The 12806-nt window shown below is 38.3% G+C and overlaps 1 protein-coding gene across 2 annotated transcripts in view; it reads left to right on the forward strand.

The window, feature by feature from the left end:
- The first annotated feature begins 1118 nt into the window (after positions 1 to 1118).
- The window catches only part of dgkg (diacylglycerol kinase, gamma), a 147895-nt gene continuing 136207 nt past the window's right edge, over positions 1119 to 12806 (forward strand). Inside the window, exon 1 of one of the 2 annotated variants that reach the window (XM_073855121.1) lies at positions 1119 to 1434. The gene's annotated coding sequence lies outside the window, so the exon portion shown is untranslated. The remainder of the gene's footprint in view (positions 1435 to 12806) is intronic. The other variant, XM_073855122.1, reaches the window with a different exon arrangement.

Here is a 12806-nt window from a genome sequence, read left to right on the forward strand (position 1 = left end):
TGGCAGACAGATCGATGGTACACCTGGGACACAATGGCATGCTGGGAACTTAATTATGGGCCTCGGCCTGAGGTAGAAGATAAACCCAGTGCTGTCATAATTGTGTTAAAAATGCAGCCTGCTTATACATCCCTAAATAACCACATACCCACATGCTTTTGTCGCAATGTCCTGCTTTACCACGACGTGAACCGGGATTGGAAATTAAGGTGGAGAAAAATGGGAACTACTAACAATTGTAAAAAAAATATATATATAAAATATTCTAAAGATGAGATTTTATTTAAAATAAAAAACAAAGTATAGCCTTTTGATAAATTGTATATTTTATTTCCACCATAAGATGGCAGCATTGTATTAAGAGGAAATACAAAACACTACCAATTTGTCAAGATTGTTCTTTTCATTGTAGTTTTATTATTATCATTGTTGCTATTTTTATTAGACTATAATCTTTTTACCAGAAGACCAGCATCCTGTAACGATTAGGAGGACAGCAGTGAGTGTGTCTGATATTAACCAGGTCACCAGAGATCTATTTAAGGCTCGGACTGACATTTGTTTCACAAATCATATTTCTTAAATTGAATTTACATTTGCAAACGCAGCCAGCGTTATTAGCTTTACAAACAATAACCTTGCAGTAAAGGATTTACCAAAGTGGTTGCGTGATGACGTAGGGATGAGAAAATATTACCATGGTAACCAATATTCTTGTCTTCTCCACCCTGGTAGCAACATGTCTGTCAGATCCAACACCCAAAACCCCACGACCACTTTCCACTTGAAAATCATGTGACTTTCATTGTTGAAATACAATCCACGGGTCCCCAGAGATTAACTGACAAGAAAGGTTTTCGCATTAAACCTACACAAATATATGAAAATCTTGGAGATAAACAATTTGTGAACAAATTACTTTTACGGTTTGTTTTTTTGCATTGCTGCTTTAAATTAATACAACAAATAAAGCTATAATTACGATTTAACACCGGGTTAAATCCAACAAATTATATTTTTATGCAAAGGTGAACGCTCACCACAGGTAACAGAACTTTTAAATGTGAAATCAAAAATAGACTTTTATTACATTTTTACAACAAGCCTCTAAACGAGTTGACTTAAGGCGTAGTAATGTTTATTTGATAGGCTAAACCTTTGTTCAAATTTCAGTAGCGGAAGAAGGCTTTTGAGGCAACCTTGTATGATGCTTACCTGCACGACATTTTTGTTCATTCAATTCGCTTTTGTGGCATCACACTATGCGGATTTCCCGAATACACACTTAGCTGATGGAAAACGATGTCTGCTACCAGTAATGCTGTCTAGATAGGCAGGTCACTATAGGGTTTGAGAGAGGCTAGTCGGAGGAGAGTCACGACTCCAATGAGTCCAGCCGAAGACACGAGGACACTGAATTCATCTTTACTGTAGGTAGGTTAACTGTTGTCTTTAATATTAGAGTACTGCGATTTTTAGTATGATAAAACATTAATGCAGACAGATATATGAATTGCAAACTGCGGTTTTATTTGGGAAACGGAATGGTAAAACTATTACATCGTCTTTCAATTCGGTTGTGTTTTACACATTTGCTGTTTGTTGAGTGCTTTACCATTTATTTGACATAAGCAATTTAGTTTAGTATTTTTTAGTATTGGACCTTGATTGGATATGGGCTACATATAATAGACTGTTCTTGATATTAAGTGGTGGTTCTCTTCTAATATTAAGCATAGTGTTCTCATTTAAATGTAAAGGATGACTGTGCTTTCATTAAACCTTTATTGTCCTTTCATTTGGCCATATTATTGCTTGAAGTATGTATTAAATGCACATTTCAAAAAAGCACACTTGTTTTTTAAAAGCTTGCAAATGCGGTAGTTTTCCCAAGACTGTCTCTGGAATGAAGTATTTACAGTGCTGGGCAAAGGGGGATCCTGGGAGGTTGCTATTTTTAGCTTCTATTTCATCACTGCTCTGCGCAGAGCTGTATGCTGCGTGCTGCATGACAATGATTTACAATTGGAACATCATGCTGCAAACTTCAGCCTCCTTTTCTTGAATGCATTTAAAGCTTTTACGTGAAAAACAAAGATGATATAAGGATGTAATGGTGACCCTTCTTCATCGTCCTATTTATGGTGCTGTTCTGCACAGATTGAAAAATTATTACTTAAGTGGAGTATTAAGTGCAGACAATCGTGGGCATTCAGTCGTGTTTGACAGAGGGATGTCTCTTGATACTAAGCACAATATATACAGGCACAGATCATTTCCACAATGTTTCTTTTAAGGTTGTCATAACAGCTTGTGTTTGACTGGTATCTAACGCCATAGGGCTGACCTTAAGTTTGTCCTATGTCATTAAAATTTCCATCCCGTATATACAATCCATCAGATATATTTCATCACAATGGACAAAGCCAAAGAATTAAGGTCTTGCGTGCAGAATAGGTTAAGTAAAGATTTAATGGCAGAGTATTTAATGGAAGTGTAATTTTTTTGTGTGTGAGCTTGCTTCAGAATTGATTCTGATATGAGCAATGTTTGCATGTAAATGCATTATAGAATTTAAATGACATAACTTTATTATACACTCACCTAAAGGATTATTAGGAACGCCATACTAATAATGTGTTTGACACCCTTTCGCCTACAGAACTGCCTTAATTCGTTGCATTGATTTAACAAGGTGCTAAAAGCATTCTATTGATAGGATAGCATCTTGCAGTTGATGGAGATTTGTGGGATGCACATCCAGGGCATGAAGCTCCCGTTCCACCACATCCCAAAGATGCTCTATTGGGTTGAGATCTGGTGACTGTGGGGGCCATTTTAGTACGGTGAACTCATTGTCATATTCAAGAAACCAATTTGAAATGATTCGAGCTTTGTGACATGATGCATTATCCTGCTGGAAGTAGACATCAGAGGATGGATACATGGTGGTCATAAAGGGATGAACATGGTCAGAAACAATGCTCAGGTAGGCTGTGGCATTTAAACGATGGCCAATTGGCACTAAGGGGCCTAAAGTGTGCCAAGAATACATCCCCCACACCATTACACCATTGCATTAATGAGAAATTGAACAGGTGTTCCTAATAATCCTTTAGGTGAGTGTATTTGATACATAATGAAAATTCCCAAGTATTCCCCAGCCTTTGAAAAACGTCTTGAATAGTGTGGTTGTTTTTTAGATACTGTACATTGTCATATTTGTTTCTGTGGTATACGATGAGCTAAATGACTACATATTTGATGATTTGATGTCAGGTGTAATTGTGTGGACTTGTAAACAGACAGGCTTGTATGTCGATACTGTTTTTCTAGCTCGCACCTATGCCAGTTCAGTTAATTTTTTCCAAATTTCTTTAAAAAAATATAACAGCAGAAATGAAAATTCCCACATAATTTTGATATTAGCAAAATCTAGTATCAATAATGAAATCAATGATTATATTATGTTTAAACACAGTCCGGTTTAGAATAAACACCATTTAATAAACACTGTTTGGCCATTTGTTGTACGCACCTGTATATCCTCTGCATGTGTGTAAGGTTGTTGTTGACTATCACATAGCAAAAATGCACATCCGTCAAAAACTTTATTCCAGTTCTTGATGCTGATTGGTCAACAGTCATAGTTGATTCTTAATACAGCACACTTTTGCCAGCATCAGCGAGTTATGGTTTGTAATACTACATAGCTCCCATTGTGCCTTGTTATATTTTTGAAATATTTGTTAGATGTTGGAGACTTTCTTATAGCTGAAGAAAAAATTGTAAAATAATGTTATAAATGCTAAACATTTTCACTTCATTCATGTATTGTTTTATCAGTTACATTGCACCTACATAGTCAATGCAAATGGATCACTTTCTTAATATGTCATTAGCCCCCATCTTTCCTTCTCCCCGCTGAATATGTATAAAAGGCCCTAGACAGCAATTTATTATGCTATAGTTTCTCACCGAATCACGATAGGAAGCAGAAATCGAGCATTTCAATTAAAAAATGCTGAGACATTGAGATGCAGGGCAGGTGAAGGGCAGGATGCCAGCATGCCAACATTTCCCTACATACTGTAAACACACAGTTTATGCTTCTTTACTGCAAAACCTATAAAGTAGAAGTGAATTAACTAAGCAATCTGATCAATTCATTTTAAATAGCATGTTGTATTGCTTCATAAACATTTTAAATTGGCATTTGAAAAAACTGTCATTTGAACGTACATATATTTGCTTTATCTTATATTATTTGTTTTATTAGCTTACCAGAAAGTGATCGTATAGCTGCAGAAAAAAACGTGTAAGCCTTTGAATTTATCTGTCACATAAATTAGCTAAAGAATTTAAAATGATCCACAATTAAATTACAACAACAGATAAACAGTTTAATTAAATAAGAACCAAACAACCAAATTATACATTTGTCTGGTTTAAACACGATGAATGAGACAAGATTGAAGGTGCTGCTAAGAGAGGCACCTACTGAATGCAGCATCTTTAAGGCCAAAGGCAGGAAACACACCGGACAGATGGACAGTCATTTACTTTAGTCTAGGACTAGTCTAATCCCTGTCCGGGAAACCGACCCCTTATGTTACATTTATACCCACCCTTTCTGATGGAACATTACAAACTAAAGGTTTAAAATAGGGCTGTCAAATGATTAAAAATCTAATTAATATTGGCATGGAAATAGAGAAATTAACCTCAAATAAAATAAAATAACCAGTGCTTTTCATGTGTTTCAGGTTGGACATATTTTTTACAGTGTATGTAGAATTATTACTTAATTTCTGTACTGCCTTAAACTGCTTAATTCTGCAAACACTGTAAAAATATGTGATTTGAAGTTATATCAACATATGTTTTTTATGTTATTTATAAAATCCACACCTTTTAAGACCAATGACATGGACCCACTCACTTTTTCTCCAAATGTCTGTTCACTGCACCGTCAATGAAATCCATTCCACTTGAGGAATGCCCTAATAAATTTCGCATTTCAGCTGCAGCCTTGATTTCCACACTGCTGCTTCCTCAAATATATTCCACTAGGCTGATTCTGATTCCATATAATTTAAACTCCATTTTGTGTTTTCACTACTTTCGCACCTCTGTACTCATGCAACAAAACGTTAAGACTATAAAATGAATTGTTTAATTTAAAGGCACCAGAAAAATGGTATCTACTCCAGTAAATGTTTTTTTTCTGGGGGACCCACCCACATTTTTGACACCCAGGTAGCATTTATGCTCTGCATCTTTGGAGGATTTCTGGGCACTGCGTTTAGGCCGCCTTTGCACTGTAGATGACATTCGGACACGACTGTTGCAGTTTGCCTCCGAGTTGCAGTCGTAATGAAGTTTCAGTTTAATTTCCGTGCCAACATGAAGAGAAGCTCATTTCAGCGCAAGAGGCTTCATTCACCATAGTGGAATAAATGAATAAATGCAAATGAATGAAACAATACAGTAAACAGCTATGCATATATGACAAAGACTGCCAATATTTTTGAAGACAACATATGGAGACAAGATTAAAAATAATAATGTATACAAATTATATTAATTTCATATTACTTATAAGTAATCAATAGTTTTTTTGTTTCTGATAAAGTTAAACAAAAAAGAATTATTAATTTTCCACCTCACACAGTGCTTTAATTGGAACACTAAAATACATGACTTTCGGTCGGCGTATTGCATGCAGTGTAGTTGCACAAGTACAATTTTTTTAACTGATTCAGCACTCAAAACGCAGAGACATGCGCAGTAACGGAAACACACAAAACACAAACACACAAAACTTGGTGCGAACACATAAGAGACTGGGTACAAACCAGTTTAATGATTGGCAGACAATTTTAATTTTTTTAAGAAATGGTCTAGATATTTATCTTACTTGGAAAGGGGGCAGTAATTTTTTTAAATTTTTTATTATTTTATTTTAAAAAAAATCTTATTTGTTATTATTATTATTATTTTATCTTTTTAATCTTATTGGTAGTGGTATTATTATTGTTCCTGTTCCAATATTATGTGCGGGAAGTAATATTTATTGTAGTGAATTGTATAGCCAAGTTGTAATCTCAAGCTCTAGTGGGGACCCCTTGTGTGGGTGGGGGTTGCTGAAACTGGGGTAAAAATGCTGATTTGTACAGATGCGTTATGTTGTATTGTGAAAATCAATAAAAAAGTATTAATCACTAAACACACAAAACTTCTTAAACAATGTGTGTGCACTGCATTGAGATCTGTTTCGCGTCTTGTGCTTAAATATTTAAATTGGCAAGGCCTGAAAGCATGTACAATTATAAACTTTTGTGACTATGCAGAACTGGCTTGATCGGGTGCATTAAATGCAGCATTTAATGAATTATTTTCCATCATAACTAATTAATCTAATTAACTCATTCAATTAACAGCCCTAGTTTAAAACATACAAATGACCTCAAGTTGAAGTCTCAAAGTGATTTGGCTGGAACGTAGCCACGCACACCAAAATCTTACTTTTACAAAATCCGACACCCAGGACAAGATTAGACTTTTTTCCACAGAGATATTTACCAGCATGCACGGTCGCTTTATTCTCTCGAACATTCCCTGGGAGGTTTCCATTGCTATGGTGACAGCGATCTGCTGATGTCATCCAGGCTGTGTCATTGGGGTTGCATAAAGGTGGGCATCATTTCCCCCTGCATTCATTTCCTCTTCGTTTATATGAAAACCTGAGCATCTGATCGATTGGTAGCATCACAATTAGAGAACAGTAAACCCAAAAGCCTCCTCAGTAATTTCTGTATGTCAAGTCATGTAAATTGCGAACATGATAACAAGTCGGATCTTTTGAATAGATGTTCCCTTTATTCTTTCTGGTAATTAGGACCTCCGTAATGAGCCCTAGAGCCATTGTAATCACATTAGTATTGTATTTGCAGGGAGAAGAGGTGTGTATTTACACAAGGGCAGCTGGAATATATCAATAACAGGGAAGATAAAGAACAGGAAATGTTTGGTTTATATATGCATGCCTTGCTTATTAACTTACGTGATCTTTTACATTTGTCATCATCATTACCCATTACTTTGATCTGTTACAGCACTGCATTTTATATTATGCCAAACATCATAGAAACTCTCAGAAATAAAGGTACACAAGTTGTCACTGGGACAGTACCATTTCAAAAAGGTACACATTTGTACCCAAAGAGTGCATATTAGTACTTCAAAGGTACATATTGGTAGTTCAAAGATACATATAGCTGTTGTGGCTGCGCAGACGGCTGTTGTGGCTGCGCAGGCTGCGCTGACGGCTGTGGCTGCGCAGGCAGCGCTGACGGCTGTGGCTGGGCTGGGGGCTGTGGCTGCGCAGGCTGCGCAGGCTGCGCTGACGGCTGTGGCTGCGCTGGCTGCGCTGATGGCTGTGGCTGCGCTGGCTGCGCTGACGGCTGTGGCTGCACTGATGGCTGTGGCAGGGGCTGCGCCGGCTGAAGTGGCTGGGTTGGCAGAGCAGGAAGCTGTGGCTGGACGGACGATGGATGTGGTGAAGAAGCCACCACTTTTTTCCTCATTCTGTTCCTGGGTGCGGAAGGTGCAGAGGGCACAACAGGAGTAGGTGTGGGTGAGGCAGATGTAAGAGAAGCCCCGGGGTTCGGAGAGGCGGGAACCGAACTCACCAGCCTTATCGACCCCCTGATGAGACCCCTAGGGGCCGATAGCTGCGGGCCGACTGTCGTCTCCTCATCCCGGGGCAGTTGCTGTCGGTCGAGACGGTACACCATCTCCCAAAACGGCATTGAAATGATACCCGCACGTTCCGAGACAGGAGGAGGGTTGTCGAGACCGGCCAGGAGCTATCTATTGACCATCCGGTCTGAAAAGCAAGCCCTTCTTCTCAGGACCTTCTGGGCATAGCTCCGCAGATCAAGTCCTTTCTGTGGTGGAAAAGACCCAAAACCAGAACGTGACTCAGCGGTAAGGGCATTCCACCAAATTGGATCCTCGATCATAGTCCGCTGGGTTCAGTGTTGGCGGGTTCGTACTGTCAGGATTTTGGAACAAGGAAGAACCCAAATGCGGAAGTGATGGAACAACACAGGACTTTATTAACAAACAGGGTAGATACAGGAAAACAATAACCCAACAAACAGAACAGGGCAAACAGAAATCAAACAAGACTACACTAAACACTATTACTTAAACAAAACGCTAAACATTAACTGGAACATAAGATATATATGCCGCAAGACTTACTGGAAGACACTTTGACCAACAAAGTAACACTGACGAACCCGCACTGGACAACAAACACAAGGACTCTTAAATAGGGAGAAAGTAAATTACAAATACCTGGAAATAATCACAAGTAAGGGATCGGGGAAAAAGTGATGAGACCCGGGAAATGCGTGGTCAGAATAAACCAATACTAAAACCACGCATCTCCCACATAAAACATTGTACTGTCAGAACCCTGCCATGATGACTAGATCTAAATACGAACAAGGATCTGGCAGGATTCTGACATGTATGTAATAAAGCATTTTAGCTATGGTGCAATGTAAACATTATATTCAATTGTGCCTTGTTCCCTTGCTACCTCCTTGCAGGCAGCATTTTTAAGCTTTTGGACACCGTAGGGCCAGATTAGGGTGGCCATTCGTGCCAGTTCCACCGGACACGTCCCGAACTTGTTTTCGGGTTCGTTCTACGGAAGTCGCGTGGCTCGACCGCATATGTCATCGAGGTTCTCACATTTCAGTTAAAATACATTAGAAAACTAAGATTTATTTCTTTTAAGACATACAATCATTGCAGTTTCATTCTTACCTTGAAATGTGACGGTTGCTTTTATGAAATTAAACCCGAAATATTAAACCTTGATGACGTATGCGGTCGACCAACGCGATTTCCGGAGAACTAACCCAAAAACATGTTCGAGACTTGTCCGGCGGAACTGGCACAAATGGCCACCCTAGGCCAGATATTTATAAAAAACAGGGCGAGCTAAACTGAATAATTCATCTCCTTTTAAGGCCCTAAAACTAGTGTTAAAGAATAACTTCTATATTTTAATGGACACCGTAAGAGAGTTAAACAAAAAAGTGACTTTATTAAATTTGCATGAAATTGCAATAAAGCACAGCTTTGCACAGCTTTTTAGACAATAGAAGCAGAAAGGGCAGTGGTGGAGGATGAGAGAAACAGAAAACATCAAAACCCAGGCCAGACTCAAACCCAGGTCCCTACAAGCCAACTGCACTTGTATATGCCAGCGCAAGCTTACACATCTCACTTCACATCTTTTTTTGGGGGGGAGCTGTTCAACAACTCGAAAGTGTGAAACAACGTTAGGGTTTTCTCGTTCCTGTTCAACTTCAGAAAGTGACACGGCTACACACCACAGGGGAATCGTCCCACAACATAATAAAGTCAACCTGTGCTTTAGAAACGCTGTTCCCAAATTGCATTCCCTGACTACGCTCCATTTAATTTCTACCACCCTCAGTAATAATAAATCCATCAGGGGTGGGTGTAATAATTAGGTGTCAGTGGTTTTTGTCCCTTCGCGCCATGAAGTCCTGCTAAAAACCATGTACTTTACACCCACCCTCACAGCCTGAGTCTGAAGCTGTGCATGCTTACTGCAGCAACCCTGTCTCCTCCACATAGCTGTGTTTCATACAAAGCTTTATTTCTTATTTACCCTAGATTATTCTTATATCCAATGCTGATTTTCCCTCTGTCGCACTAGGATATATCTAAATAAACAAAAGTGTTTCAATCTTCCCAAAGGGGTACACAGTCTGTTCACATGGCTCTCTTCTCAAAATAAAACCAATTACCTGATCGGTCCATGTGATTCTGAGCAAACAGGGAGGCTGTAGCTTGAGGGAAGCAGTAAAAATGATGCGACTGTGGAAAAGTAATAACGCTCGGGAACTTTTCCAACCTGTTTGTTTTATTGCAAAAGCAAACAACTTTTATTAGTGAGGCATGGCTTCGTGTATTAATAGAAACTTAATGGGTTGCAAATCTGATTTTCAGGACAAACAATTTAGGATTCGAGATTCGTGTTCCCGACTGGACTTTCTTGCTGTGTCTGAAATAGAAAAGAAATATAATGTATTACAAGTTTATTGAAATGTGAAGTCTCACAGATGAAGTGCAGTTTTTTGGTTTAAATTAAAGCTTGATCGTATAAGCATCTAGTGTCACACTCAGCAGCATGAATCATACATACGGAGTCCCAGCTGCATTCATTTCACACGTCTTTAAATTTTCAAATGCAATATCTACTTTTTAAATCCAAGTTTAATTATTTAAACCTACTTGCTGAATTATTAAAAGCTGACACGTAAGCATGACCGTTCACCATGTTTAAATTATGGCAGATTAAAATTTAAATGTTGAATTTTATTACATTTTTTGCTCATTTTCTTTTCTCACATTTATGCCTTTGGCAAATGTGAATCATACTCATCAATTTAGGATTTGTATCTAACTTTTATAACTTTTAGTAGTAGTCAATACGGATGATTTTAGCAAGCACATACCTTTATAATAGCTATGATTGAAATGAGCATTCAGTCCCTAAAAATAAACGGCCACATCCATTGCTTCTTGGAGGTAGGATACTCTTTGTGCATTTGCATGCTAATAGAAGTGGTGAAAATGGATGGTGTGCATAGCAGAGCCAATGTTTACCATTCATCATTGCCATACAGTATATATTGATTCTCAAGTCTGAGCAAAGATTTAAAGATAGATTCCTTGTCACTATTTCTGCTCCATATAGTTTAACTTTTGACTTAAATTGTCAGAGATTTTGATCCAAACTTTATAAAAACAGAAAAGTGCATAAGAGTGTTCATTTAAACCCCACTGTACGATTTAATCAAATGTATTTCATGCATTTAAGAGTGTTTGGAAAGCTGATTGGGAGCATTTTACACACTCACGTACAGTAAAGCAAACACAGTTGCTTTTATCAAAGGAAATGTTGAAGTAAGAGCAGGAGGACCCTGCAGAGGAAACCAGCTCTCCATCTCTGCAGATGTGTGCATGACTGTGGTAAAAAGATGACTTGAGGATTTCACAGTGTCTTAGGCTTTGTGACAAGCAAGGGAAGTTTCAGTATTGAGTGTGGTTTGCAAGCAAAAGATATTGTTTTAGGCATTTCTTGTTTCATTGTTATAATATATATATATATATATATATACAGTCTTGTTCAAAATAATAGCAGTACAATGTGACTAACCAGAATAATCAAGGCTTTTAGTATATTTTTTATTGCTACGTGGCAAACAAGTTACCAGTAGGTTCAGTAGATTCTCAGAAAACAAACAAGACCCAGCATTCATGATATGCACGCTCTTAAGGCTGTGCAATTGGGCAATTAGTTGAAAGGGGTGTGTTAAAAAAATAGCAGTGTCTACCTTTGACTGTACAAACTCAAAATTATTTTGTACAAACATTTTTTTTTCTGGGATTTAGCAATCCTGTGAATCACTAAACTAATATTTAGTTGTATGACCACAGTTTTTTAAAACTGATTGACATCTGTGTGGCATGGAGTCAACCAACTTGTGGCACCTCTCAGCTGTTATTCCACTCCATGATTCTTTAACAACATTCCACAATTCATTCAAATTTCTTGGTTTTGCTTCAGAAACAGCATTTTTGATATCACCCCACAAGTTCTCAATTGGATTAAGGTCTGGAGATTGGGCTGGCCACTCTATAACATTAATTCTGTTGGTTTGGAACCAAGACTTTGCCCGTTTACTAATGTGTTTTGGGTCATTGTCTTGTTGAAACAACCATTTCAAGGGCATGTCCTCTTCAGCATATGGCAACATGACCTCTTCAAGTATTTTAACATATGCAAACTGATCCATGATCCCTGGTATGCGATAAATAGGCTCAACACCAAAGTAGGAGAAACATGCCCATATCATGATGCTTGCACCTCCATGCTTCACTGTCTTCACTGTGTACTGTGGCTTGAATTCAGAGTTTGGGGGTCGTCTCACAAACTGCCTGTGGCCCTTGGACCCAAAAAGAACAATTTTACTCTCATCAGTCCACAAAATGTTCCTCCATTTCTCTTTAGGCCAGTTGATGTGTTCTTTGGCAAATTGTAACCTCTTCTGCACAGGCCTTTTTTTAACAGAGGGACTTTGCGGGGGATTCTTGAAAATAGATTAGCTTCACACAGACGTCTTCTAACTGTCACAGTACTTACAGGTAACTCCAGACTGTCTTTGATCATCCTGGAGGTGATCATTGGCTGAGCCTTTGCCATTCTGGTTATTCTTCTATCCATTTTGATGGTTGTCTTCCGTTTTCTTCCACGTCTCTCTGGTCTTGCTCTCCCTTTTAAGGCATTGGAGATCATTTTAGCTGAACAGCCTATCATTTTTTGCACCTCTTTATAGGTTTTCCCCTCTCCAATCAACTTTTTAATCAAAGTACGCTGTTCTTCTGAACAATGTCTTGAACGACCCATTTTCCTCAGCTTTCAAATGCATGTTCAACAAGTGTTGGCTTCATCCTTAAATAGGGGCCACCTGATTCACACCTGTTTCTTCACAAAATTGATGACCTCAGTGATTGAATGCCACACTGCTATTTTTTTGAACGCACCCCTTTCAACTAATTCAACTAGTTGCCCAATTGCACAGCCTTAAGAGCGGGCATATCATGAATGCTGGGTCTTGTTTGTTTTCTGAGAATCTACTGAACCTACTGTACTGGTAACTTGTTTGCCACGTAGCAATAAAAAAATA

This window comes from Misgurnus anguillicaudatus, chromosome 17 (genome assembly GCF_027580225.2).
Source record: "Misgurnus anguillicaudatus chromosome 17, ASM2758022v2, whole genome shotgun sequence".
Lineage (NCBI taxonomy): Eukaryota > Metazoa > Chordata > Actinopteri > Cypriniformes > Cobitidae > Misgurnus > Misgurnus anguillicaudatus.